Here is a 26,328-nt window from a genome sequence, read left to right as displayed (position 1 = left end):
CATGCCATGCATTTCCTTAAGGTTTAGTCCAAGACATCATCAAGTTTTTTTGGGTGTAAACCAAATGTGGATTTCACTCGCCTCTAACTCCCTCCTCCAGCACTGCCAAACCCTGATCCATCCTTGAACTCATGGATGGATCATGAAATCACAATCTCTTCCAAAGAAAATGAACCTCTGAACAGCCTCAGCTAAAACCGTATCCAAGACTAGCACCAATATGCAAAAAAGCTCTGCTCATATAATGCACCAGCACACTCAGGGGTAAAGCAAGGCATGCTGTCAACACCGCCGGAGCAACAGCCCAAATATAAAGACTGCACACATTCTGTTTATGACCTATAAAGCCACCGTAGTAAAAGAAAAAGGACAATAAAATACAGCCGTTCACACCAATTACAACCGCAGAAAAATGTGGAAACTTTATCATTTTAGTGGGATTAGTTTCCCCTGTTGCCCACCAGCTCCTCTCTTGCAAAGCTTTCTACAGAGTCTACTGACTAATGTTTATTTTATTGGCTGCAGTAGTCTGTGTTTTCCTGGCAGAGCAGGAGGACGCGGCGCATGGGCAAACTGCGTTCACACATAAACATCTGTAGCCTGTCGTGTGGAGTGAGCTCCTGCAAGGTGAACAGTGCAATGCCGTATCAGTATCAAGAGCAAATATCTCTCTACTTACGCACTTCAGACGGGCTGCCCTGAGAAATGGATTGTCCCAGAGAAACGTCACCAGCGATGGAAAAATAAGGATTCTCTCAGTAAAGCAGGTTTAGAAAAAGGTTTTAAAGCGTTCCTACATCCTCTGGATTTTAACCTCTCATTTGGCCATTTAAAAAACGCAAGTCTGATGTTTCCCGGCTAAAGCTGCTGCATTTTTTCTGCTTCCCCTCTCTGAGCTTCTGAGCCGTGCTCTGGATTTCAGCTGACTGTGCTGGGAGCTGAGCTGTTGACACTGTCACTGCTCTCTCTCTCTCCCGCTCTCTCTCTCTCTCCCGCTCTCTCTCTCTCTCACTCTCTCTCCCCCGCTCTCTCTTACCCCGTCCCTCTAGTGCTCACTCTCCCTCTCTCATGTTCTGTCTTCAGATCACTTGCCTGCCCACCCTCCCGTTCTGGATTCCAGCTCCATGTGGATGCCAACGAGAGAGCGATGGATTTTCTGTGGAAATACACGCATGTGTACAGTACATATGTGTGTCTGCCTGCTGCGTCAGGGCCATGGAAGAGGGCAAGATGAAAGGAAGTGACCCACAGCAGCCTGTGCCTCACACCCCTGTCTGCAATCCCTACTCCACCCAATGCATTCCCTCACTGGGCAGACTGTTCATGAGGTGGATATCAGACACAACGCCCAAAAAGGAAACCCCTTTTCCTGCCTTTTCATCGCCAACATGCATAAAAGCACACACGCCCATGCAAGCGCACACAAACCAAATATGGTTTTCTCCATTAGGAATTACCCTGTGACCCACACAGGAAAAGGATTTCCCTGAAGTCCAATCAGTTTTCACTGAGAAGAGGTTGAGACGGGATGCTCGATTGTATAAAGTTCTGATGGCCTTGTCAACTTCACACCATGAGCTGTGTGTGTTTGTGTGTGTGTGTTGCGTGTGGGGGGTGGTCAGCTGAATAGGCCACACCACAGGATCTGTGAAGTGGAATTCAAGTATGTTACCATGACATAATGAGGGGTCTTCAAGTGCAAACATTAGCATCAAAATGTCAAGAGTCCTGCTGCACTGACCTGGACGCAGATATGACCTCTGACCCCACACAGCTCCAAACAGATGAGAAAATCAACACAGTGAAATGAAAAACAAGACGTTGTGAAGAAAACGAAAGTGCAACATTTCCAAGCACTGCACTACCCCAAGGTTATTGAGGAATTTAAACACCTGCAGCTTTTTTAACTTACATCACTGTGTGTGGACAAATGTCTACACGTCAAACACAGAGACCTTAAGACATCACTGGCAAACTCTGGACCCAAAGCTGATGGATCAATGCAAATTCCATGACGTTTTACTTTTCCCTTTACTGACCAACACTTTGAAGACAAGGGTCAAATGTGAATTGATTTCAAAGAGGGATCTTATCTGTCTCTAGACACAGGTTGGCCGAGGTGACGGCTCATCTACTGGTGACCTCATGCTACACTATTGATTCCTGCTTTGCTTGTATAATGTGCATTTGCTGTAGATAAGGAGCTCCAGACCGTATTTTAGCTCAGGAATTTAACCTGAAGGACAATATCAGGGTATCACAATAAAGTTATAGCAGAAGTTTCCTCTCTGTTGTCTGCAGGGTTTCCCCCATCATTATAAGACTTAGGCACAGTGCCTACACATTTCTGATTAGCACATAAAACAAATTAATGGACATTTACTATGCTAAGATAGGACCTTTAAATAAGACAATCAGAATGGGGGTGGTCATATATTTCCGGATTAAACAATAAGGTGTTTATTGATTATGACAAATATTGTTTTTGAAATTAAGTCCGTAAAGTGAAGCCAATAAAGAATTGGCTGAAACCTGTATTCTCTCAAGAAAGTGTGTTGTGTTTTTTTTTAAGTCTCAATATGTTTGCAAGTGTTTACTAGTCTGTCTCAAGAGAGCCTTTCAGAGTTAATCAGCCTTTACAGTGTTTGGTTAGTCCAGTTTAACCTGCAAGAGTTTCTGAAGCTCTGAAGTAACATGTGCTGCTTCCAAGGAAATAAATTCATGACGAGTGAAAACAAGTTTCTAGCTTCTCTCGATGATTCAGAAACTTCCCAGGAAATCTGTCAGACAGCCAAGAATGATGCTTGTCACAGATAATGAGCTCAAGAATACTGAAGTGTCAAGACTGTTGACTGTCAGAGAAAATAATTAGGAATGTGAATGACAGATTGATCGACTCAATACAGAGATTCAGCCACCGGGAGAGTGAGCTGTCGACAGACGTCCGACTCGAACAAAGATTTTGGAAAACAGCCAAATGCTGTTACACTGTCAGATGGTTGTGAGAGAATAAGAAATCAGTGTGATCACTCACAAAAAGCACTCAATTCATCAGTGAGTGTATTTGGTTCACTTTCCCTCTCACTAATGTCTGAGTATTTCTGTGACAAATAACACGAGTTGTGTTTTTATAAATATGTAATGATGGGTGGTTCAAAATTATGTCATAATGCATATTTAATGCATACATTCCACAATGCATAATGGCCAAACTCTCCAACCAAACCACAGCCTCAGACTCACTTTTCCTCTGGCAGAGCTTGGGCAACATTCTCTGTTGTTGCACCAACACTTTTGTATTAATATAGCTGCTGTAAAACTGAAATCACACAGTACATTACACAGAAAGCAGACAAACCAACACACCTTATCTTCTGCATGCACCTGTTTACAAATATGGCCAGGAATAGACCACCTCACATTTTTTGATGGATACATTGGTGGCACCATCTATCATAAAAAATTGGTAGTGGGCAAAGGACATTTTATCACCAATTATATCACTCCATTTTATCACCAATTATATCACTCAATTAAACTGCAACTTTCGTTGGCAAACGTTGAATTCACATTCAACCCATACATTTTATTATCTTCCATTAAGCGATAACTCTCATCTAAACACAGAAAAGAGTTGGGGAGCTGTAGTGTGGATATATGCACTGCAACTACAGGTGCTGTGTTAGCTTATAGTAACAAATAGCACAAGGCTATTTTTTTTCCTTCTTCACCGACTCAAGTCAGTGGGTCATCAGTTGTATGAGAGTCAGGACCTCTTTTTGGCATTCCCCTTCCACCAGTCTCCTGCTCTGTCTCCTCATTTCTTTTTAAATAATTGGGTATAGGCAGCTTTGGAAGATGGTAGCAGCTAAACAGATTCTTTCACGAGCATCATGTGCACATGAAAAGTGCAGGTACGGAGAGACCGACTGAGCCATTTCAACCACCATTCATTCTCAGGCATTTCAACTCACACACACAGAACTGCAGCTACTGATATGACAAAGAGTGGAGAAAGGTGGAGTCATAACCACGTTTGTCATCTTTCTCTAGGGACAGAAGACAGATGACACCAAGTCGCTGGCGGTAATGCCTGCAGGGTGCATTCCTGAGTGAGCCCTCGGGACACTTCCATTTAGCCCGAAACCACCTTATCTCCTTACAGCCTCCTTCTTTCTCTTTCTGTGCAGCATCACAGTAAAGTTTGCGTCACGTCTCTCTCCTTCTCCGGTGTAATGTCTTCATCCCTAAAACAAAAGGAAGGATTCTGAGGAATGGGCTGAGCTCATGCTCCAGTGAAGCAAAGTGCTCTTCAGCTACCCCTGTATCTTCCATCACAGCCTGGTAATTACGGCTAACTGACGCAAATTGAGTGGGCTAGGCGTGCTTGCGATAAACATTATGCCTCCTTTTTAAAAAAGGGGGGGAAAAGGATTCAGAGGGTATGTTTGTTTTCACTTGTCTTGGACAACATGCATTTTTACAGTGGGAGAAAGCAAGTAAGAGGTTAGACACTCATTTGCAACTCCACATTATCACTCAGTATGCCAAGGAGAGGACAACGGGTCACGGCCTTCACAGACTTGTTTCGGTGAACTCCAACTGCCCTCGGGTAATTCCTTTAAAATAGTGAGGCTGGTATTTACCCACAGTGAATCACACTGGATGGCAGATGCCATGTCTGATAAACCAGCTGCAGAGTACGTTAAGTGAGGTTGACACTCTAGGTAGGGTGCTTTCCCTTTCCTCACAGAGCCGTGCACGATAGACATGAGGCTTCTGACTACCTCCCAGGCACTTGTCAGTCAGCTGGGTGAAGCTCACTGAGCTGCTCTCCAAAACCCTCCTTTATCCACAGAGGAAGCAGATTAAAGAATCTGTTGAGAACTCCTGGCAGTGATCTTTCAAAAACAAAACAAAATTTCACCTCGACAGGAAAAAGTACAGGAACAACAATCGTGTGGATAAGGGCTAAGTTTAGTCAAGGGGGAGCAGCAGAAAGGAACTTGGCACTCGGTGCGGAGTTGGACAAAAGGTGAATGGAATACTGGACCAGAAGAAGTGGGACACCCAAGGTGGTCTCCTTCAGGTTCATGAAGAACACTTTCTCCTTTAGACCTCTCATATACAGTGGACGTGATAACAGACAGACAAACAGCTGGAGGAGAGGCCGTAAAGAAGGGTTTAAAACTCCAGATATTGGCATCTGAATCCGTCTTTCCAGTGTTGTGACTGAAGAGAGGTCCTCCTCGGAACTGGCAGCTGCCAGAGCTAACATGGCAAACAGTCATGTTTCACGACATGTTGTTCCATACTGTATTATTTAGGGGTTTCTTTTGACCAGGCAGCTCCCATTTAAGTTTGTTTTGTTTAAGCGAGGAATTCCTTGTGACAGCACTTTGCACACAAGCATTTCTTTCACGCCCGCACAGAGATAAATTGCCACTGAGAAAAACACCACCACCATACAAAGCCTGAACTCTTGACAGCATATTTTTTTATACATGCTCTAATTGTATGTTAGCTACATATCATGATAGTGGGGTGCAGAGGCGTGCAGCAGAAAAATAACCCAATGACAGTAAAGCCATGAACCATAAATCTAGTTCTTATCGGGACATTCCTTCCAGTCTCCTATTTACTCACTTGCCTTATAATTTCTACGTTCTACTTATAGAATCCACTATTACTTCAATAACTATTCCTCTTTCCTCTCTTCTATTACAAATATGCATCAACCCAACAGCGTTTTCATAAACAAGTGCTTTAACAGGATTACCAGTCATTTGTGCTGAGTGGGAAGAGCTTTTGGGGTGTGTCGCAAAAGTACTGGGTATCTGAATGGTCCTTTTGTCCTCAAGGCAGACTGGGCAGGGTCAGAGGTCACCCAGCAGCCTGCTCCCACAGTACCTCTGCTGTCTGCCTGGATATGTGCCATCTAAATGCTGTCATGTTTGGACAATGGTCCAACTTTCTGCTGACTGACTCACGACAGCTTCATCATGTTGACCAATGATGTAATGGCCTTGATCTTTGGGCATTAACGCTGTCACTATTTGGACTTTGAATAATGTCAGAATAACTTAGCAAACGCTCAGCTTTGCCCTGAGAACAGACACCTTCGGATTTTAGAAATAGGAAATGCAAAGTAAAGAAAAGAGCCTAGATGAAAACCATGCTTGCAGTACAATACGTCACTTCTCAGCTCTGTTTTTAGGCTACAGTGAGTCCAGGTGTATAAACTGTAAAAGGGAGAACAGAGACTGACAGAGAATACTCCTGGGGAAAAAAAGAAAACTGAAAAAGAAGGGCATTGCTCTTTTCCCAAACGCTCCCATTCAAAAGCGAGGTCTATATATTCCAGTTGTTATTACACTGACGACATGGGGACTGCTCTCCACAGAGTGCAACTTCAGCTGTACAGCTGACAGTACAATTTATCACCACTTCTATCCTGCCATTCAAAAGAAACTGCTCAAAAGCACCTGGACTGACTTTTCACAGCGAGATCTGTCTTTGGCGAACACAGACTCAACCCCAGACCGAGTTCTCCAGCTGAGCTTTTTCCAGGTGTAAGAATGTACCTTCTTAAAATCCATTCATAACAATGTAAATCAAACTTTTACGTCCCTCAGAAGCATTGCACATGCCCATGCATGGTGGAGTGTGTCAGGGAAGTGTGATTGAAAGGTTAAGTCCCATTCTAAACAGTGCAGTTGCAGGGGGTACACTCTACTTGTATCATGACACCACACACACACGGTCATGGCGGTCTTGGTGTCTCTATGAAAACATCTGGGAGTCATCTGTTGTGCTAAAGGAGGCCCCGCTTTGAACAGGTGCGTGTCTGCATCCATGGCCCTATGGCCCTTTGTCTTGACCCTTGACCTCTTGCTATGGTTGGGGAACTCTTTGAACCCAGTGGCTCCATTGGACACAGACGGTTCTGTCTGAACAGCCAAGGTCATGTAACCTTAGACTGATGGTGGCGGTCATCTGGGGGTGTATTCGCTGCTCACCACTGCTCCCTAATTACAGCTTCAAACATGCGCTCTGATTTTTGATCAGGTAATGATAGGCCGTGCCCATGGAGCTACGAGGATTAGCTGATGTCATGATGTGCAGAAATAAACAAAACAGAGTTGTAATTATGTATTTATAAAGGCTGTGCCAGCAAAAGGCAAGCTAACCTTTGAAACCAGTGTAACAAAAAAAAAAACTATTCTGTCCTCTTTCAAAAGATTTTTATCACAAACCAGAGGAAGTGGATTCTCTAAAAATAGACCACCAATTTTGCTCACAGATGCTGTGCTCCAGCTCGACCATAATGGGTGCAACCGCCCGAGCTAAAGCCACACTTTACTCTGAGCTCCGCTGCTGAAAATATATATCAAACTTAATCCCTCTATTTCTCTTTCTTGGTACATGCAATGCTTGGAATGATGACCTCGCTGGGTGTTGCACTGAAATGCACTGAATCTGTCTTATGAGCTCTCCAGAGATGACAGAATAATAACAAACGCTTCCTGTTTATCTCAACAGTGGGTCAGAACAGTCTGTCCAGAGCCGCTGCTCATTCCAAAACAAAATCCAGTGGTTAGCAAGTCCTTAACGTTGTAAGCAGCATGCACCAATTCTGACAGCAACAGGGACATACTGCTAATTTAAGCAACACCAAGGTAACAGTCGACCTTTGACCCGACAGCATCGCTAAGCACACATGCCTCGTGTCCCGTCCAACCACACAGCGAGTTTGTTTGTGTGTCCAGCTGCCTCTTATTTGGTGGGAAGATACAGACATGCTGTTACACTGATTTACCATCACCCTAAGTTAAGTATCTCCACATCCTGTTCCCCAGCTGAGAGGGGGGCTCCCTAAAAAGTTATACTACAGTAGACAGTTCCATGGACTATGCTGCTGTCCGCTGGGTCAACATGCCCCCTCGGTAGCTTGAGAGGAACTGAAGGGTCCTTGAGATGCTGATAAGCAACACTCCGCTCTGTCTGCAGGAAGCTGCAAGAACATATGTAGACACACTTAGTGAGGGGAGATTACACCCAATAATTGATAAGAACCCGATCTTAATTTTTCCATTCATTCTTTCCCATCTATCTCAGAGTGCACAAAGACGTATCACAGCTGCAGAACAACCTGTCCTTCACATCTGCTCCTGTTCTGCACTGTTTAACTCACTAAACCGTATGTAGATAAAACATTAGAAGAACAACTAGTACTATTAGATACTGGATACTACTATTAGATGGACGACATGACTGCTCCCAAAAAGTGAATCCAAAGCATATAGGTTATAAACCCTACCTCCTCCATGTTAGTGGATGAGATATGGCCCAAACTAAAAAGTCAAAGAAAACACAAAATATTTTTTTCTCAAATATGGTTTCTGTCAATTTAGGTAGTTCTAATCACACTGATGTTTGTTAAACTGCTAATACTTCCATTAAGTTTGTTTTAATTATTTGTTAGATACTATAATAACGAGGTGAAACGTCAAGATTGACAGTTGATACTCTCTCACGAGAGTTTGAGTTAAACTTATTTGAAATGGTGCAATTATCGCCAAAAGATCCATTGCAGTTTAGTTGTGCACAGTTTTTCTGTTAAATACACCTTTACTTTTACCTCCAAATGAATAAGCAAATATTTTTGCAAGGATATTGTCATTATGACTGATAGTTAATAGGCAAACTATGAAAATTAACATGAGTTGTTCAAATTTTGTATTAACATTTCATTTGCTTCAACGTTCTGTGAGGTTTCTGTTTATGTGCCAGTGAGTGAGTGAGTGAATGATGTGACTGTGGGAGCACACATGTATCATCATCACCCGTGTGTGCTCTGAGTGACAGTGTGAATATATATAGCTCCATGCTGTGTGGAGTCGTGCCGGGCCGGCAGAGGTGGAGGGGAGCACTGCTGAGGGCGGCCATTGTGCGCTGATTACCCACAAGAGGGGTAAATGATGGTGTTGATTAAATCCAGCTGAGCCCAGGGCAGGCTCCTGGAGCGGCAGGCACACGTGCCGCTGAAATGCATCTGGCCTCTCGATGACACACACACTGACAGGCCGCTCCTGCATACTTCATTCTCTCAGCATTTTCTGCTGCAAAAAAAACACCTATAAAGCTTGTGGAACCAAGCTCACAAACACGTCTCTCCTCAGTGAGGTAATGCTAATGCTCATTAACTAAAATCTTACCTCTCTAACACATACTCGCTACACTACATACTTTCCACTGACTAATATTATTCCTGTAAACCAGTGGCCGATCCTTTGTCTCTTGAAAAAGCTAAGCTGCTTTCAGACAGACCAGTAGCTCAGCGTGTGTTTAAAATCCTTTCAGTGAGAGATGCAAGACCTTACCCAGTGTTTTGGCCTCTGATAATCCTTTCATCAAATTAATCTGTGACTGGACTTTATGGATCATGTTTCAACACTTTCATGTGTGCTGTACCAGTACATTACACAAGGCATCCACCTTTGCTGTTTTACTGTTCTTCTGTGGTTGTACGGCAACAAAAGCAGTCTGGTTGAGGTTAGGTAAGGATTGTGAATAAACATGAGTATGAAGACATTAAGAACTTTTTCTGTATCAAACCAGACCACAGCCTTTCCCAAACATTAACCACGTGCTTTTAGAGCCTAGACATGAACATTAAAAGCTTAAATACTGCCGTAGCAACTACATGTGGATAATGTATTGGAAGATCGGATATTTTGGCAGAAAGTAAGTACTCTGTGAACGTTTCACTGATGCATTTGGCATCAACATATTTGTGACTTGCCAAATGCATAAATCTGTGCTGTTGCGAATTAGGCCGGGACGGCTCCTAACACTTTTTTGACTTCAGACGTGGTCAGACCACACTTTACGCAACATACCCCAGTCTAAAAGGCCCTTAAGGAGTAACAACACGTCTTCAGTTTTAGCTCTGCGTTAATGTGGTCCTCACAACTAGAACACAAACACACACATATTTGTATTGGATCAGGAGTACTCATAGTACAACCTCTGCTGACCTCAGTGAGCACTGTATCCTCAAGGACGTTTTAACTGCATTCATGTGTAGCATCCAGCATCGTCCAAGCCAATCCTACAGACATCATGTAGTCACTATATACTGTATTCATTTAAATGCAGTGCAGATGTTTCCTTACCCATGCTTCAAAAATGCGGAGCGGTGCAGAAATACGAGTGCAGGTTAAGGGCGAAGAAACGCTGTCACACTATGAGCAGCTGTCCCATTTGTAAATCCTAAACAGGATGAAAACCTGCCCGGGAAAAAAAAAAAGAAATAAAGCCTTGACCTCCGTAGTACAAATCTGGCTTAATCACATCTGCTCTGGCGACGCGCAATCAACACACATTGTTTCGATTACATGCTATTTAAGTTAAATGGTCAGGTTGGGCCTCTAAATTGTTGTCCCATTGCACGCTGCAACAAAAATGTGGGTCAGCAAATTTTTTTCCCCTCCTGTTGCTTTTCCTCTCCCTGCATCTTAATTTCCTTCGTAGAACAATGAGTCTGACATTTTTTTTTTTACCTCCCGAGACCGAAAGAGCTGTAGTGAGAGCTGGCATTATTATGACCACAATGGTCACTGTGGTGCACGCAGTCAGTTAACGCACCCGCCCTCCAAGATGTATGGTGTGATATGAAGTGTAGAACTCACTGACCTTGCTTCATAACCCCCATGTCTTCCTTTTATACACCGCTCAAAGCAGCCATTTCAATAACCATGAGCATTGATTGGAAGGAAGGAGGGAGCGGATCGATGAAGAACAGGAACAAGGACTCAAAAGCAACTCGATGGTCTTCTGCCGTCAGCAGCCTCTGCTTTTGAGTGGAACTGTTCCTTCAGGGGAGACAAACCGGCTTACTCGGCCTTGGCCTAGTGTTCTACTTTCATCTGAGGCAACTGTGATGAAAAGGAAAGCAAAGCCGAGCTGGAGAGGTGTCTGCAACTGTTCATCCAAACTCCAACACCGCAGCTAAAAATACACTACAGTAGAAGCTCTGACAGTTGATACGGCATTACTTTTGAAGATTTTAAGAAGAAGTGAAATCTAATGAGAAAAAGGAGGCGAAGATAAGTCTGGGAAATGTACTGCACATTGCTGACCAGTGGCCAAAAGCATGAGACAGATTTATGACCGGCATCTGTTTTAATACTTTGTCAACTGGGCTCTAAGTGAGTTTGCGACGTACGTGTGAGTTCAAATCTATGCAAGACACAAATGAATCACAGCAGGGGTTTCTTTGCTTCCTCCGTTCTTTCATAGGCCGGGCCTCTGCTCAGAACAGCGATTTTCCTCTTCCTCAGGATCCTGGATGGAATGTCAGGAAGGCAAGGTAATGACGGGTAGGGTGTGTGTGTGTGTGTGTGTGTGTGTGTGTGACCCTTTTCATTCATGTGTTCTAAACGTGAGTGTATGCATTCATACTGGGGTTCAAACGTCTGACACCAGTGGGAAACCAGTGTCAGACTTGAGGAAGTGGAGGATGTGTGTTCATGTAACAGTGAGTTATTGTCTTAGAACAATGTAAGACGTCAGATTTCTGCAGATGATTCAGCCAATGTTGAGAAAATTCATTGAAATTCATTGGATCTCAGTGTACTGCTCCATATTTCTACTTCTTTCCTCTTTTCATTTTTCGAACCAACACTTGTGTGGGTTGCTCACAGACCTCAACGCTTTTGTTTATCTCTGGCTGAAAAGGTGGAAAAATGGACCGGATAGAAAAATACGGCTCCCTCTTGCTTATGTGGCTCCTGCGCCCTACTGAGGAACTGCGGGAGCGCCATCCAAAGGGTGAGAGATAAAGAATGCACAAGATTTCCTGCCTCGCGGCACAGCTCTCCCCGAGCATCGCCCGGTTTATGTACTGCGGCCTGTCGCCAAGGTAACCTGGCAGCGAATCGGGGCGCAGTGCAAGAGTGGTGGCGATCCAAGAGAGTGAGAGAGAGAGAGAAGAAGCTGAGGCAGTTTTAGAAACAGACCTGGTGTAATTTTTGAAAAAGCGATTTTTTTATTTAAAGGAAAATGATTCATACAAGACACTTTGAAATATATTAACCTCATGTTTTCATCTTTGTATTTGGAGCTGCATCATTCTTTCCCTGTGTTTGCTCTCAATCATGGGGATACTGTGCTGCTTAAGTCCAAGCTTTGTCTTTTAATTGACTTAACAGGAGCACGCATAAGCATACCCACTTGAGTCTTATGGAAAATCTCATTTAATTCTCATTGACTAATTGGATTTGAGTCATTATTCCCCCAATATTTCACCAAGGCCTTTGATATAAACAAATTAACTTCTGTCACATCCTCTGCCTCCTGACATTCCAGAACCACTATAAAAAACAAATAATTAAATAACTTCCATACTGTCCATAATAAAGCTGATCTCATGCGAGTGTAATAGCCCAGATCACTCAAGCAGTTAATTGTGCATTTTAGGGATTTTATGGTTGGGGGTGGGTGGACGGTGAAGTGTGCATCAGTTGATAGCAGCATTAATGTCTGCACCAAGGGTCCAGTCTCTCTGTCTAATACCTCTAATCCACCCCCTGCTGCTTGTGTAGATGTGGTCAAGAGCATGGTTACACTCTGCCACTGTGTTGTTGTTCCCCTTCCCCTGATGATCGGTCTCCTACATGGCACAGCTAATTCCTCTGGCTGCTGGACAATGGGACAGTAGGGGGTAGGGAAGGAGGGGGTGAACTGTGATGATGGAGGTAGACGGGACATTAAGAAGCCATTTCTGAGATGGATCACTGCCTGAGGGCTCTGATACGGCATGAAAAGGGGCTTTTGAAGACAATGAGGATGTCATTCCCTGCATTCAGCGTGTGCCTGAAAGAGTCAGATGATTTGGTGCACAGGTCAATGGCCTTTAGTTTCTCTCTCCATCACTCCATTGCTGACAGGCTGGGGACCTATCAGCACACGTGCAAACGGATATTGTGCAGAGATTCTTGTTTCTGTATTTCTGTCATTTCCTCTTGAGAACTGTCTTAAAAAGGAAAATACACCATTAACTTTTAACAACAGTAATGTAAATACAGGTCACAGAAACCGGTGCAAAAAGCACATTAGTTCTTCTCTCAATTCTCTAAACCGTTTATCCTTTGAGGGTAGCTGGAGTCAATTCCAACTTACATTAGCCAAGAGTCGGGGTACACCTGGTCGGGGCCAACATACAGAAACAAAACCCTTCACGCTCACACTTATGGTCAATTAACCTAACCCCAAGGAAGCTGGAGTTCCCAGAGAAAGTTCCATTGGGAGAACATGCAAACAGGGGAGGACCCCTGCCAATCTGGGATTTGAACCAGAAACCTTGCTTTGAGGAGACATTGCTGACCACTGCAGCACCGTACAAACCCCAGCACATAAGTGCTACATCAAACTCAATGACTAATTAGTCAAATTAGTCAAAAGCACAATTGGAGTCGAGTTAGTGATTATATGGTGTTTAAAATTAAAAGAAAGAGGCCTTGCTTGATTTTTCCAAACAATGCAATCTCACATTTTGCACAAGCAAGTCTTCTCTAACACACAAAAATAAATAATCCTCATAAACACAATGCAGACGACACTATCCAAAAATAACCTGCTCTCCATGGTTGCTAGGAAATGCTGGGGTCATCTGGGTTTCTCCTGCTGGCTTCTGTGATTTGTTTACCCCCACACTTCCTGAATGCTGATGGCAGATAGTCTTCTGGTTTATACAAGCTGAAGGAGAAGGAAAACAGCACAGTGCTCCAAGAGGCTACCGTACGATGCGAAGGAGGATGAAGAGGAGGAGGAGGATCGGAAGCCGGGCAGTATTTTGGTAACCAAGGGAACAGCACAAAGGGAGTCACCTGGTGTCCACATGTGATATACGCCACGAGGGAGTGATGGAGCTCATGTCGGAGGAGGATGACGACTATTTTAGCAGGCTTCCTCCCCACCCCCTCTCCAAAGGAAAGCTTGACTCTACATGAGTACCTGTGTTTCACATCAGTATTGATCGTGGCATGCACACAGGAAAACACCAAAAGAGCAGGTCAAGAGGGAAAGTTGGGGCTACTGTTGAAGTTGAATGTAAGAATAACAGACATAGAGAGGAGAAGAGGGGGGCTGGTAGAGCTTACTTATGATGGAGAGCATTAACAGAGGCTAAATCTGGAAAAAGGGACACAGTTTATAATGTAGCACAAATAAACGCCTCGCCTTTCAACAGTCCATTTGAAGTTCACTGCCAGTGCAAACCTGCGCAAGATCAATCTGCCTCTCCGGAGGGATAAAAGCAAAAGGCCCCATTTCAACAAGCCTCTCCAGGGACAGACCCCTATTCATACGACCACTGAATGCTTTAGTTGTTGCCAACATGCGGTCTGTCACTCTGTGAAAAGGGAGTTTTTGAAAAGAAGTTGCAAGGGATGAAGGAATTATGGCTCGACTCCACTGTACGGATGGTGTTCGTCTGTTTAGCCACTTGATAGCAAAGAGACAAAACCGTTCGTCATCATTCCTGGATCCTTAACTGCAGCTCACTCATCCATCTCGGAGCTCAAACAGAATGAGATGGCCGTTAGCTCAGAAGATGCATTAGAGCCCTGCAGAGTACAGTAAAAGTGCCTGTCACAGCTTTCTGATCTACTTATGAGCTCCATAAAGTCATGACATGATTGCAAAGAAATGCAAGAGAAGCTACAGATGCCAAACTTTGTAATCCCAATGTCTGGACAAGAGTTATGATGGTGTTTATCTCACAAAATGTTTTACTGTTTAGTACTGGCCTTTGGTTTTAAACAAAGCAAGATCACTAGGGAGGTTTTGTATGACCCTGTACGTTTTAAACAATTTTTTATTCTTCAGGTCAAACAAATTTATGGTCGAATGGTTTCCAAACCCTGCAGGTGAGGATAGAAGAACATTATGATGGATTCCTGGTGAAAACAAGGTGAATTATATTTAAGAATATTCAGACCCCTTCACTTTTGCACAGTGATTGTAAATAGATAAATTGCCATTTTGACTATAAATTTGCACTTAATGGTAAAAAATAAAATGTATTTTTATGAATGTTTGCAAATTTATTGAAAATCAAAAACTGAAGTTTATAGAATAGATATACTTTGGCACACCTGCGATTCTTCTCTGGTAAAGTCTCTGCAAGCTTCGCACACCTGGATTCGAGCACTTTATTCCATTCTTCCTGACAGATCGACTTAAATGCGATCAGATTGGATGGGAAGAGTTTGTGAACTGCTGTCTGCTGTTGTCTTGGCTCTATGCTTTGAGTCACTGTCATACTGTCTCAGGTTGCATGCAAGCTGGAGCAGGTTTTATTCAAGGACCTCACTGTATTCGAGTACATTCATCCTTCCCTCAATTCTGATCAGACTCCGATGAAAGCTCCCTAAAAATAGTTCCGTTTTTGTCATCAGACCAGAGGATCCTTCTTCTCCTCATGATCTCAAGATTCCTTTAAATGCCATTTGGAAACCACCAAGCACCCTGTCATATGCCTTTCACTCAAAGTGGCAATCTACCATAAAGGCCTGATTGATGCAGTGCTGCTCAGATGGTTGTCCTTTTGGCAAGTTCTCCCATTTCTGCAGAGGACTGTTGGACCAGACAGTGAAACAGAGGGGCCTGGTTGTTCCAAACTTCTTCCATGACAAAATGACTGTGCTCCAGAGAAAATTTAAAGATTTAGAAATGGTTTTATACCTTTACCCTGATCTTTGCCTCGCAACTATGTTTACCACAGAGGTTCAACTTTTCGAAGGATATCCAATAAATTATTTTTTTTACACATGGTCTGCAATGACGAGAGCTAAGAGCCACAGCAAATCAGAGATTATCAATTTTTTATTTCAATTAAATTTACAGCATAATAACGTGTGCCATAATAGTAAACCACACACATTTGTCATACCACTTAAATGAATTACAGTTGCTTGGTGCTGGGAGGCTTAGTTATCAGAAAGCCTGTCCTACTGTATATTTAGTACAGGATTACAAAAGAAACAGTGAAAAACAAAGTGGATCACATACTGAACTGTTGACTGTGCTGTGGGAATGACACAGAACCTGTATTTCAGGGGAATCCCATGAAACAAATGTGAAACAGTAACTGCTGGTATCCAAATGTGGAAATGGGGACAAATCAATGCAGTGACAACTAAATGCATTAAAGGGAAAACTGGAAACCACACCCTAATATACAAAGCCACCAGCTTAGTGTAATGAAGTAATTTCCTCTGCCGAATGACACAGTACTGAACCAGAACAAGTCTCATAAGCAGAACAACAAACTCAAAGTTATAAACTTTACGTATGTAGGTTCAATATCCAGCTTTGGCGTCGAAACATTTTCAGCAGTAGCTAAAGTAAACACACACCCCATTTTCAACAGTCTGTGTCGCATCAAGATCCATATCTCAATCTCATCCTGTGTGAGGTGACTTCATCAGTGTACAGAAAAGCCTGAGGATCTCCTTCCTCTGAAAAGATCAACTGTATTATTGAGACTATTAAAGAAGGGACACAAATGGCATAGACAAGTGGTTTTGGGAGTCAAAGACACGGCAGAGGAATTCTGCTACCACTAGGGGTTGCTGGCACGAGAGGTGGGGCCCAGTGCAGTGGTGGTGCTCAGCCTCCATGAGCCTGGAGGGCCCCCAGGGAAAAGCCATTCCAGAGAGCGGGGGACTCTCACGGACAGTCGAGAAACTTTCCCACAATCAAACACACAAACAGAGTCACACAGGGCAGCGAAAGGGACCCCTGTCCACCACGGAGACAGAGGGAGGGAGGGAAAGAGGAGGAAGATCTGATAGTTACAATAACACAGCCAAAGAAGTAAATGTTGCCACATCTCTTGTGAGGAGGCCCCTTATGGTGAATGCACTCTATTGACAAACACTGCTCTTTAAAGTGGTGCCGGTTGGGGCTCAACATTCTTCCATGTTTACCCTGTAAATAACCTAAAGTAAATTTTTAGGAACCCAGGAGGCTGTTGGAGGCCTCCACCAAATCATTTGACCAGACCAACATAGTTCAATGGTAAATGACTTCATTAAGGTAATCTGTTTTCAGCACAATCCACCACTACAAATACCATCTGCTGGGCATTAAACAGGGTGTCAGGCCACAGAGGACATCTGGACTGTTAGTGTAGAAGAGGTTAGCATAATTTACTGAGGACTTGATCCTTTCGGAGACCAAAAATTCAAGATAAAGAATTGTCATCAGTTTGGCAATGGGGACAAATTCTACTCAGTTTGCAAGCAAGAGAAGTTCTCAGGTTAAAGAGAAGATGGGTGAAATTTGTCAAAACAAAGCCCCATGACTCCAGACATAGCTATTGAAAGCCATTAGCTGCCCAACCCAACATGTCAAGATAATTAAATCTAAAGCATATAATGACGAGCTCTTTGTAAACAAAATCTATTTCCTGGAGGGTCAGTGGGGCAGTTGAGTACGGTCGCAGGTCAAAGGTCACCTTTCACCACAGTTAACGATATGTGGAGTCTAATCTTAACAAAAACATAGGTCTGATACAGAGCTGCATCTATAAGGCTGCTTTCAGTGAGCCAATGTGAGAATACAGCAGGAAAATAAACACTGCTTTCAGCAGCAGCATTTCTAAGTAAATTCCTGCCTCCTGCATGCACTAAACCTGTGCCACCCCTCGCCTAAAGGTTTCAGACAAGTTTGTGTTGTTCTGAACACGTCTGACTCGGACAATATCCTGCTGTGTTCTTCATATGTGAAAGGCAAACTCTGGACCCGATTTTTCAGACATTTTCATATTTGAAAATGGCTTTACATTTTACACAGCTTCTTTTCACAATTCCTTGTTGGAGTTTTGGCAATTTAGAGCACAGAAAAACCAAAAACTTCATACACTAGGACCCTCAAATCTTTAACACACCTGGTTGATCCAAAAGCAGAAACCCACAGAGGGATCCGATGGCTTCCCGTTTGGATTGTGCCGTGTCTGCAGTCAAGTGTTCAATCACATATTTCACTGTCTTTAACCCGAGCCAAAATTGCTCAGTGTTTTGCTGTGTGATTGATGTCCCTCTACTGGAAATCTAAAGGTTACATCTTGAGAAAATGTGGCATGTGAGCCTCCTTTCGAGTGGGTCGGCAAAAGTCTTCAAACTTCCTTTTATAGAAGTAACCCCCTCTAAGCTGGATATCATAGCCATTATAAATAAGAAGCTGGAATGCAGAAGGGGAAAAAAATAAACATCCGAGCTGCTCCTTTATCTGCACCCAGCTGTGCAGTTCAGGGGCCAATCCTTGGAGATGATGTCATGCTGGCATTGTTTTACTGTTAAAATAGTTTTCCTATAATTTCTGTAATTCATTCAGTGAATGGCAAGCAGACTCTAGTAAATACAGCTTTTGAATAAAGGTCACATAACCTTCAAAGCACTAAATGCAATGAATGCCAACTGTCCCGTGGTGAGAGAATCAGTGAAGCCAGAGCAAACTCAACTGGCCCACTGTGACTACAGGCATCACCAGGGAATGATCTACCTACATAGACGTGTCTAGCTGGTAATTTGAGGTTCAGTCACAGTGGTCAGTCATGTCCACTGGAATGGTGTAGACAGGCCACAAGGTCCAAACAGAACATCTAAGAAATTGACAGACATTTTCAAGGGTACTTAAATGAGTAGACCTCAAGGTTTATTTATGGTTTGAGGAGTGCCGTTGAGCGAGGACTGACGGAGGAACATCTCCAGGTGCAGCTTTCCAACATTAAGTCAGAAGCAAAGTGAATCTGAGATGCGGAGGTGAGGGGGAAACCTGCAGCCGAGAGAACACAGGGGACTGACGCACTGGAGATTTGATAAACGATTCCATATGCGCTCAACATCCCAAGTGAAAGAGCCGCTTTGTGCTCGGCGAGGTAGCACACTCCCAAGTCCCAAGTGCACCCCCTCTTTCCCTTTCCCTTCCATCTATTAACAAAAATCTATCTGGCCTTTTCTCGGTAGCTCAGGGTAATACTGGCCAAGTGTAGGGGGCAAGAGTAAGGGGTTTGGATGCCCGAGTCCCAACCCTCCATCCTGCAGCCTATTTTGACAGGAGCTAATTGCCTGTGACTACATGGAAACGTGGGGCTGAAACAACCATTGCATTGAGTTAGATGTCTGGAGGTTAGAGGAGGGACGAGGGTAAAAGGGACAAGATTGGGGGAAAGCAGGGTGATGTAGGGGGAGCGAGCTGTCAGGAGGTGAAGACATTGTGATACTCTCAACCTCCATTAACCCCCCCCCCCCGTGCGACAATCACTTGCAGTGATGGGGAAATAATTCCTCAAGACATTAAAGAGGTAAACTTGCATCTGCTCACTGTGTGTTGGTCCCTGATATGACTGAAGAACCAATCAACCAGTCATCATACACACACAATGCAAACACCACCAGCTTCCCTAATAGAATGAGAACAAAGCATGGTGAAATCACTTCCTAATTCATACCAGTGGTGGAAACACGCAAGCCTAATCAGGAAGGCACTGAGCTACTGTTTCCAAAAACACTACAATGGCATGGAGCCAGTCAAAGCCCACTTAACAATGATATATTGTACAAAACTGAACTTGAGGTGTCTATTCTATGATTAAGTATCTGAGGTCTATGAGATGTTAATTAACCGAATGACTGTGTGGTTTTTTTAAACAGTGCGTGTGTGGTGAGAGGAAATTCGATAACAGGGACATATTGAAGAGGAGGAAAAAGAAGGAGGGATGGTGGATGAATGCAAAATGTCTTGTACTGTACAATCACCACACTAACATAGTGTGCTACCACTAGGGGTCGTTCGTCTCATGAAAGTTTATGCTTCTATCCATCTGTCCAGAGGTCGACACAGGCCAAGCAACGGTTGACATTTTACTCAAAGTATACATCCGTAATTGCTTCCGCAGCAGGTGACCTACAACTCAATGCTGTGTCTGAATGCGTCCTGTGTCAACACAAATGGAGCTCCAACGCTGCTGCTGCTGCTCTGCCAACGTGTTGCCCACACCACACATCCTATGGCCACAGCGTACGATGCAAGAGCTACGTGAAACGGCAGAGAAAAAATAAAAACCTTGCAGATATTCAGATTACTAGGATGAGGTGCCAGCACATGTACACTCAGATTATATCACTGACTTCTTCACACCTGGGTAAAGCCCATGCTGATGTGATGCAAATGGTTTCCAGGAAACCTGGGCATTCCTGCCACGCTGCACTTCCTCTCCAACTCAGGTTCTTCACAGCAGACAACAACCTCACGTCTATATCGAAGAAACCAAGCAGAACCTTCTGCAACCACTCATCAGCAACTCCTGCTCAATGAACACCTGTAGACAGGACGTGCTCTACAGAAGCTGACTTCAGGCCACTGTACGGGGTTAGAAAAATTTCATTATAAATATTTTTTTACTTTCGGACAAAATAGAATAAATGTTCAATGTTGGAGGTATTTTGACTAAACCTGAAACAAGCATGGCCAACTCTGTCTTTAACCACGTCCCCATAAAATCAACCATATCATACTCTCCAGGAATGTTACAGAGAAGAGAACATGCGGTGCAGTATTAAGATCTTTGTGTATTTTCCAACTTTAGCGTCCAAACTTTAAAACCTTTCCATTCTTCTAGAAAAAGCAAGTTATTCAAATATATAAATCAAGTTTATGATCCAAGTTGTTTCACAGTGACTCTTTTCGGGCATTGGATGAGCCCCTAACTATCCTTGCAGTTTTAAGGGTGCTTCTGTGCACATGTACAGTTTATAGTTCCAGAGTACGACAGGCAGCAGTAAACACACTGTTTATGTTCCATTTTAAACCTTTCTTTTCTGAGATATGGCTCTGCATATGCACACAGCATAAGTGCAATTCATGGTGTAAAAATACAGTTGCCTCCTGCTGCAAAAACAAATATGCACACCACACTGGTTTCACTTCTTTTGACATACCGTACTCATAAATGAAAGTGCTATTAAAGTGCTGCGTGACCACTTGTGACTGAGGACTGGGATGCGAGGAGGAGGAGGGGGACTTTTAACAGATGCAACACTGTGTCTGGTATAGGATTATACCCTCACACAGCTAATTACTCCCAGACGCCTTCGCTCTGTGCCAGAAGCCCTGCACAGATACAGTAAGTCAGCACGCTGCCTGCCTATCCACCGCACGAAGGGAAGAGTGGGCTGCAGCGGAGACAGGCAGGAGGCGGTGTGCCTGTGCTGTGGCCACTCTGCGTGTTAGTGATGGCTTCAGAGAAGAAGGAAGAAGAAACAGAAGAGCCAGCAGCTGGCAAACTAAGCACGTTTTATTAGGTGAGCCTGGGACAAAGCCATTGACTTGGAACGTTATTAGGTGAACTGTAAGGGTGCGAGTGCTGCACACTGTGGTGTCAAGACGATGTGATGATTACTTGGGTATGGTTTTAAAAGTCACATTTGGACCACATACAATGTAAATCTGTATCCAAAGAGCCTCTGGCAAATCATACACAGAATCAGTGACTTGGCTGCAGATATGCATTAACAATAAAGGCTGCACAAAAGAAAAACTGAGCAACATGTCTTCCCTGCAGCAAACATATGCCTCCGGCCGGCCCCAGTACTGCCCAGTACTGCCCACAGCATTCTCACCTTGTGGCCCCAGCAGGCAGAGGCCTCTGCCAACCAAAACATCTGAACTTGCTGGAAGTCAGTAAACTTCTACCTCGGTGACTGGTCAAGAACAATGGCTCCCGTCTTTCCCCCTGCTGGCAACCCCTCTTAAAGCTTTGACTGGGCACAGACCAAAACCATGTGTGGCCACTCAGCTACCTGGTCTCACACACGCAGCCACCCTGAGCTGAGCAGGGTTTCCAGTCATCCTTCCGCCCACAGGCACACAACCAGCAGTTCTTTACCTTCCGCCCAGTCAGCAGGGCCACGGCCAGGAGCCGAACACCTCAGCCCAGTGGCCTTGTTGCTCTTGGATACCAGACATATTTTTTTTATCCCCCTCCCCTCTGAAAACACACAGGTAGCTGGACAAGGATTATGCTCTATAGTCAAAACAGGGGGCCTAAAGATACTCCAGCCAAATTGCTGGAGCAGCTGCTCTGGTCAGACTTGAGAGTAAACAGACAAATAACACTGTTTTATATTTATGATTTTACATGCTAGAAGCTGAGTCTGTGAAAAAGCTTAAAGCGTATTAAAAGCTCAGTGGAGTGCAGCTCTGCTTAGAGACATACAGCTGACTATAGTGGGGGGGCTTTTCAATAAATCCATCTAACGCTGACATCCATTAACACCAGTCTGGGGTTCAGTGGGCAGCATGTAAAGTATGTGCATTACACATTGTTCAAAATTCCCCCAGCGGCCTTACATGGACAAATCCTGCAAGCCACTTACTCCCAATGGATTAGCATGATTAAAGTGTCATTTCTATTCCATTCCTATCACCCATAATCGTCGCTTTTATTTTTTCTTATTTCTCTGGACCGCGGCCAAATAGTCCAGGATCACTGTGGCTTTACTTGATGCTCCCAAGCAGCACAGTCTTGATCCAGTAGGAGGAATGTAGCAGATGCGGAGTCCTCCTTTGGGCAAAGCTGTGTGGGTGAGGAGGAGGGGATGATTTTGTGCTTAGCATGGTGCTGTGCTTGTAAAGCCTCAACAACTGGCCAAGAGGACCTAATACCGCATCCCTGCCAGATGTTGAGCTAAATAGCTCTTGATGCCTTCCCAGCAGCGTGGGTTTTAAGAGCTATGGATGCCTGAAGACTACAAGCATTTACCTCAATTCTCCTGATTAGAAATGCAGAATATTGTGTTTTATGTGGAACAGAACAATTTGGGAAACTGACGTGAGAGCTCAGCCTTCACCAGGCAGCACTTTCCACATTCTTCTCTGGTGTTTAGACAGCAGAGTTGTGAAGAGACGTGCTCTACTGTTACACAGAGAAAAGACTTTTGACATGTTGATGACTGGATGTAAAGCACAACATGAAAATTTGTTCCAGCATGATTTAGCACAAGAGAATAGGAATATCTGCCCACTGCAAGAAGTATCAACCATCATGGGTAGTTTATTCTCATATTGTGCTAATACGGTAAGAGTTTGTATTTTTAGAGCACTTTTCTAGTCTTGATGACCATTTCAAGCACTTAACAGCACAGCTTTTGCCATTCAATCCATCACACAGGGCATCAATGTGCAGCACTTTCTCTATCACACACACGGCCGGCACAGCCGTCAGGGGCACTTTGGGGTTTTGCCCGAGGACATTTCAGAAAGTGAAACTGGGGAGACTGGGATCACACCAACTTATAATGGCTTCTGGACGACCCAATCTACCTCCTGAGCAACAGCATTATAAACTACACATGTGTACATTTTATTTGTAATATTGTGTAAACATGAACATATACACAAAGAGATCATACAATTACACATATCCAATTGATTGATGCAATATGATTCTGCAATTTTTTTTCACAAATCTATTGTTTTAACTTCAACTAAAAAAAAAACATGGAAACAGGAGAAACTATTTCAACAGCAGCTCAATACAACTGAAAAAACTTTGACTTGATTAGAAAAAGACTTTAATTGTAAGACTACAGAGCTTTTCCCTTCTCTCGTTTTTTTGCAGTGTGCGTGAAGCAGCCACTGAAGACAGGGCTGTGGAGGGGACGCAGCGCCCTCTTTGGACAACTACAGGAATTACTGTCTTTTCCTTCAGCCCAGCACCGAGGTCAAATGCATTGCGCAGCATGTGAAGGGCTGAACACGGTCCGGCAACATCTTAAAAATACTAATGCGAACAACTAAAACCTAGATTTCCCTTGTCATCAAGCGTCGAATCCACATCACAGACGGAGGCACACAGACATGCGCAGAGCCGCATTTAAATCCCCTCATATGGATGAAATGTCGGTGAATAACACGTTATATTAGATGATACTGAGTCCCGGATCATTTCCTCCTTTGATGTGAACACGTTCAGAGCACTTCATCTCAGGTGCTGGCTGTTAATTGGCTCGCTGAGGGGGGGAACGCAGTAGCCACACTAATCACAGTTTCGCCCTAAAATGTGTTATTTTTAAATTGACCATTATCAAAAGGCAGCCGACACCAGCAGCCCTTACATTCATTTCGATGATTAATAGTTCTATTCTGTCTAATTTCAGGGTTAGAACATCCAGTCGGTGCCTCCCTCCCCATCCACGGTTTGCTGAAGGAGAAACCTGGTGAGCACCATCACACGCCACCGCTCACTCCTGATCCGATCCGCTGCGGACACACGGTGGACTCACCTCCCAGCTTCGTCACAGAGAAACAGCTCGGCGCGCGGCGGGGATGACGGCGGTGGTAATAATAATAATCCCTTGTCGCTGTCACCAGGCGAACGTTGACGGAGTCGGTGGATAAACAGAGCCGATGGCCCTCGGTGGCTGCGCGAGGCTGTTCATTCAGCTGAGTGATAGGGAGAGAGAGGAGGAACTGACAAGTCGGTCACAACAGCAGCACCACGCCTCCACTCTTAAAGCTACCGCACTCACTCACCGTGCACTGTGCGTGTGCGTGTGTGTGTGTATGTGTGTGTGGGTGTGTGTCTGCCTGGTGAGGTGAGGTTGACCACACTACAATCAGAATCATATATACCTCAGATATGACAGGCCCCATTTCATGATAGTTGTTATCGTAGAAATATATATTTTTTTATATCTATTGATCTATTTATCTCTCTATCTATGTATCCATCTATCTATCCATCTATATATGTATCCATCCATCCATCCAACTATCTATCTATCATCTATCTATCTATCCATCTATCTATGTATCTATCTATCTATCCATCTATATATGTATCCATCCATCCATCCAACTATTTATCTATCTATCCATCTATCTATGTATCCATCCATCCATCCAACTATCTATCTATCTATCTATCTATCTATCTATCTATCTATCTATCTATGTATCCATCCATCCATCCAACTATCTGTTTGCAAAATCCAGTCTACAAATAAATCCAGACACAAACGGAAAAAACAACTAGAATAGAGCTCATTCTCTTACTAAGTCCCAACAGTCCCCTTTTATGACATTTTTTTCATTACTCTTCATGAATTATTCTGAGAGAAATCAATGAAAATGTTATTGTTATAATCTATATTGCAATGATAAAGAATGTGGAAAGAATATTCCTGGATTTGCCACCTGATCTGGAGCCACACCAAAATGATTGGGTTTTTCCCTCACCCATACCATCTCCTTCCACCAGTTTCATCAGTTCAGTAGTTTTTGTTAACTAACAGACTAAGGCCCAATCCCATTTCACCCCTTCCCCCTACCCTGTACCCCGACCCCTGGTTTCCGAGGGTTATCTTGCCCCTTTCATTGCTAATGATTAAACCAACTCCAGTGCAGTAAAAGCTCCCTATAGGGCAGAATATTATTTTGCAATGTATTTTTGATCACTATTGTAATATCACAGTAAACAACCATGTCAAATAATGGCCACAAATCCTGCTACAGCCATGAATATATATTTGAGTATTTAGTGTTTACTTTTAGTTTTAGTTTAATTTAGTTTCATCAGGTTAAATGAACTGCAGGTTTCATGTTTGCCTCTGAAATAAGGTCCAATAAAGTTTTCTCAAACATAAAGTGAAGGTCTGGAAGGCCCAGCTGCTTAGCATTTAATCCTCTGAAATATGAAGAAACAGTATGACTGGCTGTGTTTTGATCTCTCCGCAGCCCATAATCCTTCATTAATTGCAAATTCTGGGCATCCACTTTGACCTGGGCTCAAACATGGACATCAATACTAATCACATGTGTTTGAGAGTGAAACAAGCCCTGCTGTGATGTTTGGGGCATGAGTGTGCGAGATAATTCCTCAGCAAGAAATTGCTTTGCCGAAGGTCAGTAAACAGGACGTTGAGTGTTGCAGGAGAGAGTTTGGTGGCCTGAACTGAACCCGTCACAATCAAAGGTACAGAATCATTCCCACCCAGGAGACTTCTGCTGTAAACGTAATGGGGCCACAGATTGTAAGACTGATGTCTGCCAGTTAAACATGTTAACGTCACAAAATAATAATGTTTAGAGCATGGCAGGCCACCAAGGCATAAACGCAGCAATGTTTTCTGTCAACAGAAGAAAATGATGACTTCATAATTTACTTTAACAACAAGCAACGACAACCTAAACTGGCAACAGAAGCCGTTCAAGCACACTTCCCTTCACTACACAGCCTGTGAAAACAGTTTATAA

General features: G+C 43.6%; 1 protein-coding gene across 3 annotated transcripts in view; it reads right to left on the bottom strand.

The window, feature by feature from the left end:
* The window catches only part of daam2 (dishevelled associated activator of morphogenesis 2), a 101,727-nt gene extending 77,170 nt beyond the window's left edge, over positions 1-24,557 (bottom strand). Inside the window, exon 1 of one of the 3 annotated variants that reach the window (XM_034575520.1) lies at positions 24,357-24,557. The gene's annotated coding sequence lies outside the window, so the exon portion shown is untranslated. Of the gene's footprint in view, positions 1-679; positions 957-24,356 lie in introns of those variants that run through there. The other 2 variants (XM_034575519.1, XM_034575517.1) reach the window with 2 other exon arrangements.
* Between the last annotated feature and the right edge of the window lie 1,771 nt (positions 24,558-26,328).

The sequence above is a fragment of the Hippoglossus hippoglossus genome, chromosome 22 (genome assembly GCF_009819705.1).
Source record: "Hippoglossus hippoglossus isolate fHipHip1 chromosome 22, fHipHip1.pri, whole genome shotgun sequence".
Lineage (NCBI taxonomy): Eukaryota > Metazoa > Chordata > Actinopteri > Pleuronectiformes > Pleuronectidae > Hippoglossus > Hippoglossus hippoglossus.
Note: the sequence above shows the minus strand (reverse complement) of the source record. Positions and strands in the feature narration are given on the sequence as shown.